Raw genomic sequence first — 9,050 nt, 5'->3', positions numbered from 1 at the left:
ATAATTCTCTCCTATTTGCTTCAACTGGACTTTCTGTTCCAGATGCATTATCTTCTGTATATCTAAAGCTGATCAAGGGATTCTTAACAGGAATTCTTTACAGTGGAATGAGTGAATGTGCAGGCAATAGTTCCAGTTATTTCATTAGGGTAAATCCATTCCTTCGAATACTTGTTCCTCTCTATTTCCGATTCTATTGAGGCTAGTGTGCCTGATGTTTCCTTTACAATTAGGAACTTTATAGTTGATGATAATTCTCTCCTATTTCCTTCAACTGGACTTTCTGTTCCAGATGCATTATCTTTTGTATATCTAAACCTGATCAAGGGATTCTTAACAGGAATCCTTTACAGTGGATTGAGTGAATGTGCAGGCAATAGTTCCAGTTATTTCCTTTAGGAAAATCCATTCCTTCGGATACTTGTTCCTCTCTACTTCCCATTCTATTGAGTCTAGTGTGCCTGATGTTTCCTTTTCAATTAGGAACTTTATAGTTGATGATAATTCTCTCCTATTTGCTTCAACTGTACTTTCTGTACCAGATGCATTATCTTTTGTATATCTAAATCTGATCAAGGGTTTCTTAACAGGAATCCTTTACAATGGGAAGAGTGAATGTGCAGGCATTAGTTCCAGTTATTTCCTTAGGGAAAATCCATTCCTTCAGATACTTGTTCCTCTCTATTTCCCATTCTCTTGAGGCTAGTGTGCCTGATGATTCCTTTTCAATTAGGAACTTTATAGTTGATGATAATTCTCTCCTATTTGCTTCAACTGGATTTTTTGTACCAGATGCATTATCTTCTGTATATCTAAAGCTGATCAAGGGATTCTTAACAGGAATCCTTTACAGTGGGATGAGTGAATGTGCAGGCAATATTTCCAGTTATTTCCTTAGGGAAAATCCATTCTTTTCGATACTTGTTCTCTCAACTTCCCATTCTATTGAGGCTAGTGTCCCTGATGTTTCCTTTTCAATTAGGAACTTTATACTTGATTAAATTTCTCTCCTATTTGCTTCAACTGGACTTTCTGTACCAGATGCATTATCTTTTGTATATCTAAAGCTGATCAAGGGATTCTTTACAGGAATCCTTTACAGTGGAATGAGTGAATGTGCAGGCAATAGTTCCAGTTATTTCCTTAAGGAAAATCCATTCCTTAGGATACTTGTTCCTCTCTATTTCCCATTCTATTGAGGCTAGTGTGCCTGATGTTTCCGTTTCAATTAGGAACTTTATAGTTGATGATAATTCTCTCCTATTTGCTTCAACTGTACTTTCTGTACCAGATGCATTTTCTTTTGTATATCTAAAGCTGATCAAGGGATTCTTAACAGAAATCCTTTACAGTGGAATGAGTGAATGTGCAGGCAATAGTTCCAGTTATTTCCTTAGGGAAAATCCATTCCTTCAGATACTTGTTCCTCTCTATTTCCCATTCTTTTGAGGCTAGTGTGCCTGATGTTTCCTTTTCAATTAGGAACTTTATAGTGGATGATAATTCTCTCCTATTTGCTTCAACTGGACTTTCTGTACCAGATGCATTATCTTCTGTATATCTAAAGCTGATCAAGGGATTCTTAACAGGAATCCTTTACAGTGGAATGAGTGAATGTGCAGGCATTAGTTCCAGTTATTTCCTTAGGGAAAATCCATTCCTTCGGATACTTGTTCCTCTCTATTTCCCATTCTATTGTGGCTAGTGTGCCTGATGTTTCCTTTTCAATTAGGAACTTTTTAGTTGATGATAATTCTCTCCTATTTGCTTCAACTGGACTTTCTGTACCAGATGCATTATCTTTTGTATATCTAAAGCTGATCAAGGGATTCTTAACAGGAATTCTTTACAGTGGAATGAGTGAATGGGCAGGCAATAGTTCCAGTTATTTCCTTAAGGAAAATCCATTCCTTCGGATACTTGTTCCTCTCTATTTCCCATTTTATTGGGGCTAGTGTGCCTGATGTTTTCTTTTCAATGAGGATCTTTATAGTTGATGATAATTCTCTCCTATTTGCTTCAATTGGACTTTCTGTACCAGATGCATTATCTTCTGTATATCTAAAGCTGATCAAGGGATTATTAACAGGAATCCTTTACAGTGGAATGAGTGAATGTGCAGGCATTAGTTCCATTTATTTCCTTAGGGAAAATCCATTCGTTCGGATACTTGTTCCTCTCAACTTCCCATTCCATTGAGGCTAGTGTGCTTGATGTTTCCGTTTCAATTAGGAACTTTATAGTTGATGATAATTCTCTCCTATTTGCTTCAACTGTACTTTCTGTACCAGATGCATTTTCTTCGGTATATCTAAAGCTGATCAAGGGATTCTTAACAGAAATCCTTTACAGTGGAATGAGTGAATGTGCAGGCAATAGTTCCAGTTATTTCCTTAGGGAAAATCCATTCCTTCAGATACTTGTTCCTCTCTATTTCCCATTCTTTTGAGGCTAGTGTGCCTGATGTTTCCTTTTGAATTAGGAACTTTATAGTTGATGATAATTCTCTCCTATTTGCTTCAACTGGACTTTCTGTACCAGATGCATTATCTTCTGTATATCTAAAGCTGATCAAGGGATTCTTAACAGGAATCCTTTACAGTGGAATGAGTGAATGTGCAGGCATTAGTTCCAGTTATTTCCTTAGGGAAAATCCATTCCTTCGGATACTTGTTCCTCTCTATTTCCCATTCTATTGTGGCTAGTGTGCCTGATGTTTCCTTTTCAATTAGGAACTTTTTAGTTGATGATAATTCTCTCCTATTTGCTTCAACTGGACTTTCTGTACCAGATGCATTATCTTTTGTATATTTAAAGCTGATCAAGGGATTCTTAACAGGGATCCTTTACAGTGGAATGAGTGAATGGGCAGGCAATAGTTCCAGTTATTTCCTTAAGGAAAATCCATTCCTTCGGATACTTGTTCCTCTCTATTTCCCATTTTATTGGGGCTAGTGTGCCTGATGTTTTCTTTTCAATTAGGATCTTTATAGTTGATGATAATTCTCTCCTATTTGCTTCAACTGGACTTTCTGTTCCAGATGCATTATCTTTTGTATATCTAAACCTGATCAAGGGATTCTTAACAGGAATCCTTTACAGTGGATTGAGTGAATGTGCAGGCAATAGTTCCAGTTATTTCCTTTAGGAAAATCCATTCCTTCGGATACTTGTTCCTCTCTACTTCCCATTCTATTGAGTCTAGTGTGCCTGATGTTTCCTTTTCAATTAGGAACTTTATAGTTGATGATAATTCTCTCCTATTTGCTTCAACTGTACTTTCTGTACCAGATGCATTATCTTTTGTATATCTAAATCTGATCAAGGGTTTCTTAACAGGAATTCTTTACAATGGGAAGAGTGAATGTGTAGGCATTAGTTCCAGTTATTTCCTTAGGGAAAATCCATTCCTTCAGATACTTGTTCCTCTCTATTTCCCATTCTCTTGAGGCTAGTGTGCCTGATGATTCCTTTTCAATTAGGAACTTTATAGTTGATTGTAATTCTCTCCTATTTGCTTCAACTGGATTTTTTGTACCAGATGCATTTTCTTCTGTATATCTAAAGCTGATCAAGGGATTCTTAACAGGAATCCTTTACAGTGGGATGAGTGAATGTGCAGGCAATATTTCCAGTTATTTCCTTAGGGAAAATCCATTCTTTTCGATACTTGTTCTCTCAACTTCCCATTCTATTGAGGCGTGTCCCTTATGTTTCCTTTTCAATTAGGAACTTTATACTTGATTAAATTTCTCTCCTATTTGCTTCAACTGGACTTTCTGTACCAGATGCATTATCTTTTGTATATCTAAAGCTGATCAAGGGATTCTTAACAGGAATCCTTTACAGTGGAATGAGTGAATGTGCAGGCATTAGTTCCATTTATTTCCTTAGGGAAAATCCATTCGTTCGGATACTTGTTCCTCTCAACTTCCCATTCTATTGAGGCTAGTGTGCCTGATGTTTCCTTTTCAATTAGGAACTTTTTAGTTGATGATAATTCTCTCCTATTTGCTTCAACTGGACTTTCTGTACCAGATGCATTATCTTTTGTATATCTAAAGCTGATCAAGGGATTCTTAACAGGAATCCTTTGCAGTAGAATGAGTGAATGTGCAGGCAATGGTTCCAGTTATTTCCTTAGGGAAAATCTGCCAAGGCCCTTCACTCAGACATCTACAAACCATTTTAAGATTAGATAAAAGTCTTGGCCCCAAAGGAATGTCCTGGATGTGTAAGAACTCCCTGCCCCAAGGTTTTTCTGACCCAAGCGTTAACTGTCAAAAACATGACGAATGTTCCAACCACAAACCGTCACATATTGCCTTGACTTTCTGATATATGGTCAACAAATGTTATATCTTTTGTTCTATGGAAATTTACTTTGCTACATGGCATTCGCTCCACAACATATAAAAACCCTTTGCTTTGTCTCAATAAACGAGCTATTCTGTCACTACACAGAGTAGTTTCCATTCTTTCTTTCTTTTCAGCCCATTCCCAGGCAAACGCCTTCCCCAGCCTCCGGCTTACAGACTGATGTGTGACTTCAGCCGTCCCTAGTTCGAGACCCGCGGGCCGGGTCAAATTGGCGCCCGAACAGGGACCTGAAGATCCATATCAGCCCGACGGATTGACGAAGAGAAGGAGAGATGAACCGCCTGGCCAGGCCCCCGTCTAAGGACCCCGAAGAGAATCTTCACATACAGTGTAAGTGAACCAATCCGTCGAAATCATGGGCTCCCACCTTTCTAAAGAACAGATTTTCGTTAAAAATCTTAAAGAGAGTTTTAGGGAACAAAGAATTAAGGTTAAAAGGAAAGATCTTAAAAGAAAGCTTTAGAGAAAGAGGCTTAACAGTTAAGAAAAATAGAGCTCTGTGTCTGTCTGTGTATGTTTGTCTGCTTTGCATTGCTTCTGTTCTGTGTTAAAAGTTAGCAAGCTCATAAGAGATAAGAATTCAGCCTCTGTGTTACAGGCTTAGAAAAATAACAGGCTGAATTGTGGAAATTGGAATTCATTCAGAATAGTAATTCTTTCAGAGTGGTCTTAAATCATGGAATATCTAGGCATTCCCTGTGAAGGCAGAGAAATGCATTAAAATGGGCTTGGAAGTTTAGAGAAACTCTGTTTGGATTCTGGGAGGGAAGAATGTTCAAGGTGAAACAAACTTCTCTCTGGCAGCGGGAGTCCTAGGAAAAGCCTCTAGTTTGCTTTAGTGATTTAAGAGCTTTGTTAAGTTTTAAAAACAATGATTAAGAAATTTGGGAATTGATTATTTTAATGTCACTTAATATAAAAATTGTTTGTGATTTTAAACTTTTTAACCTGTTGTGCTAATTTGTAAGTAAAAGAAAAAACTTGACTATTTTAAACTGGTGGGAAAGTTTTCTCTGAAAAGCAGATTTTCAAAGCCTGCTAAAGGGGAGTAACAGCATTACAATCTTATCTGCTTAATACCATACCGCCTGAGAAGCTTCTACTAGTGGCCTTGAAGCACTCAGGCAGAAAAAAAAAAAAAAAAAAAAAAAAAAAAAAAAAAAAAAACTATTTGGTTTGCTTCTGAAACATTGGGTAATTTGTTATCATTATGGGTTATGAATCTTAAAGTTTAAAGTTTAAAAAAAAAAGGGGTGATTAAAGAAAAGGGACAAGAGAGATTGATTTGCAAAATTAATTAATAGTTTAAATGAAGCATCTAGTCAGAAGAGTTATTGGTTTGGAAGTGTTTAAAGTATGTCAGAGAAAGTTTGAGCAAGTAGGCATTGGGAAGAGAGAAAGACAGAGAGATGGGACAGGAGAATGAAGGTGATTTAAGAAGGATTGATTAGTGGGAGCAAAAAGATTTCAAGAAGAAATCAGTGGGGAAAAGAAGGAACTAGTTGGAAAGGGGAGTCACGGAGAGATGACTGTGAGACAGGATGTGTTTTTACAGGGGGAGAACAGCAGTAGGAAGCTGCAGCTGTTTTTGGTTGAAGAAAGCAAACTGATAAAGGGTCAAGCCACTCTTACAAGATGTTAATTGAGTTGAACATTTGTTTCTAAAATACATAATGGTTTTTGTGTTTAAAGAATATGATCAGAATATGTGATATATAGTCTGAAAGGGTTATTTATAAAAAAAAAATGTTTAATTGATGTTTTTAAGAATTTTTCAGATTCCTTTATGTGAAAATAGAAGTTTTAATTAATTGTATTGATTCTCAATTATTTACAGGGACTACAAGTATAATAGTTCTTGCCTTTGTCCTTTTGAAAATGTTTTTGTTATGGCAATATGTAATTTGGGATTTTTCTGTGTATTGGGTATTTTAAAAACAAAATAATTGGTACAATGTTCAACTTATAAAACATCTACTTGGGTATATAAGAATTGTGTGAACATTCTGGGATAAATTTCTTATTGTTAAAAGTCTTACAAAATGTAGATGATCTTTTTGTGACAAAAAAAAAAAAAAAAAAAAAAAAAGTGACCTTGTCCAAGTCACTATCAGTTTGTTAAATTATTTAGGAGCACAGGGATTGAGAATTTCTTAAAACAAATTTCAATTTGTGAAACATGAGGTAAAATATAAATACAGTAAACAATGTGGCTTTAGGAGTGTTATCAGCCACAGCACTTTTGGTACAAGAAAAGTCAGAAATTAACCTTTGGGAATAGTTTAATAGTGAATGTCCTGCACCAGGTTCAATCAATTCTGAATCAAAGAGGCCAGGAGGTGGCTAACTGATTCAAGGATTTTAAAATATGAAGCAATACTATTGGAAAGAGATGATTTGGCACTCTCACCAGACCATAACTTTAATACAGCCATGTTCTTATCTGCTTCCCCTGGGAAACATGTGTCCCTTGAACATGATTGTCCAAATGTGATTGATTACCAAACTAAGGTTAGGGAAGATTTGTAGGAAGTCCCTTTGTTGAAAGGCACTGAATAGTTCATAGATGGTTCTTCACAAATAGTTAATGGGAAAAGGAAAAATGGTTATGCTATTGTTAATGGGAAGATTTGACTCTGGTTCAAGCTGGATTCTTGCCAAAAGAATGGTCAGCTCAAAATTTGTGAATTATATGCAATAAATCAAGCCCTAAAATTGCTTGAAGGACTGATTCAAAATATGCTTGGGGAATTGTTCATATATTTGGGAAATATGGGAAGAAAGGGGAATGGTAAACAGTAAAGGAAAGGGATTGGCACACAGGGCATTGGTCACTGAAATTTTGACTAATCTTATGTTACCTAAGAATGCTGCAGTGATTCATGTGCAGGGGCACCAAAGAGGAAATTCATTTGAGATAAGGAGAAACTGCTTTGCAGATGAGGAAGCAAAGCAGCCTGGAGAAGAGGAATCTGTAAGTACAGAGGAGATGGTGGAGCAGGCAGATTTAGGCCAAAGCACCTGTTTCACAGCTAAGATCCTCCAATCTGTGGCCCAAGCTATAGCATCCTCCCTCATCATGTAAAGTGGAAAGGGTGGATAAGGAAATTAAACAGCAACTGACTGAATTGGCATTAGAGACACAATTGCCCTGGACCAAGTGCCTTCCCCTTGCCTTATTAAGAATTAAAACAAAACCCCTGAAGAGATGTGGAATTGTCACCTTATGAATTATTGTATGGTCACCCTTATCCAAAAGGGATTCAAAATTCTTACTTGTATCCAATATTTGAAACCAAGGATTTGTTTTTAAGGAAATATGTTATGTCTTTACTGTAACATCTGAAAACTTTGCAACTAAACAGGCTTATTGCTCAGACTCCTCCCTTAGGATTTCAACAGTGCATGAGTTCTAGCTTGGAGATGGGGTCCTGGTTCAGACATGGAAGGAGGACAAGCTGACCCTGAGATGGAAAGGACTGTTCCAGATCCTCTTGACATCAGATACAGCAGTGCTACACAGGAAAGAGAGTGGACTCAACATACCAGAATTAAAGGACTGGTGGACTCCGAGGGTGTGGACTTCCCAACTGAATGCAGAGAACAAACTGAGACAGACATTGAAAAGCAACTAATGAACTGTGCATGTAAAATCTTGATAGCAGTATTGAAGCCTCACTATTAAGATAAAATATCTATTACTGACACTTCCCCCATTTTTCCCTGGTGTCTTTCCAAGACTTGGTCTCAATCATGTCCTACCCCATTTCTTATGTAAGCTGTGACTGAGCCCATGACGGGATTAGTGTGACCCCGGGTGGTGGATGATTTGAGGTTTGATTTGTTATTTCCAGAACCATGGCAGTAAGACCACGCAATTGCCATGACGGGCAACCTCGAGAGGTCTGTTTCCCACCCACTTAAGATAGGATCTGGTATAATGTACCCTTGAGTTGGTGTGGTTGACCCCGATGACCTAAGACAGCATTTGGTGGCATGCTATTGCCATAGATCGAACGCTCACTCCCCACAACCGGAGGCAGGTCACACAGCCTAAGACAGGCCTGTCACCTTACAAATGAAAAAAGGGGGACATGCCAAGGCCCTTCACTCAGACATCTACAAACCACTTTAAGATTAGATAAAAGTCTTGGCCCCAAAGGAATGTCCTGGATGTGTAAGAACTCCCTGCCCCAAGGTTTTTCTGACCCAAGCGTTAACTGTCAAAAACATGACGAATGTTCCAACCACAAACCGTCACATATTGCCTTGACTTTCTGATATATGGTCAACAAATGTTATATCTTTTGTTCTATGGAAATTTACTTTGCTACATGGCATTCGCTCCACAACATATAAAAACCCTTTGCTTTGTCTCAATAAACGAGCTATTCTGTCACTACACAGAGTAGTTTCCATTCTTTCTTTCTTTTCAGCCCATTCCCAGGCAAACGCCTTCCCCAGCCTCCGGCTTACAGACTGATGTGTGACTTCAGCCGTCCCTAGTTCGAGACCCGCGGGCCGGGTCAAAAATCCCTTCCTTCGGATACTTGTTCCTCTCTATTTCCCATTGTATAGAGGCTAGTGTGCCTGATGTTTCCTTTTCAATTAAGAACTTTTTAGTTGATGATAATTCTCTCCTATTTGCTTCAACTGGACTTTCTGTACCA

The 9,050-nt window shown here is 37.8% G+C and overlaps 1 long non-coding RNA gene across 1 annotated transcript; it reads left to right on the top strand.

Annotated features, from left to right (window-relative positions):
- The first annotated feature begins 3,815 nt into the window (after positions 1 to 3,815).
- Positions 3,816 to 8,784, top strand: LOC141544505 (uncharacterized). Its single transcript, XR_012482623.1, has 2 exons — positions 3,816 to 4,710; positions 7,772 to 8,784. It is a non-coding gene; the product is annotated as an uncharacterized LOC141544505 (long non-coding RNA).
- The last annotated feature ends 266 nt before the right edge of the window (positions 8,785 to 9,050 follow it).

This window comes from Sminthopsis crassicaudata, chromosome 5 (genome assembly GCF_048593235.1).
Source record: "Sminthopsis crassicaudata isolate SCR6 chromosome 5, ASM4859323v1, whole genome shotgun sequence".
Taxonomy (NCBI): domain Eukaryota; kingdom Metazoa; phylum Chordata; class Mammalia; order Dasyuromorphia; family Dasyuridae; genus Sminthopsis; species Sminthopsis crassicaudata.
This window is presented reverse-complemented; position numbering and strand designations above follow the sequence as displayed.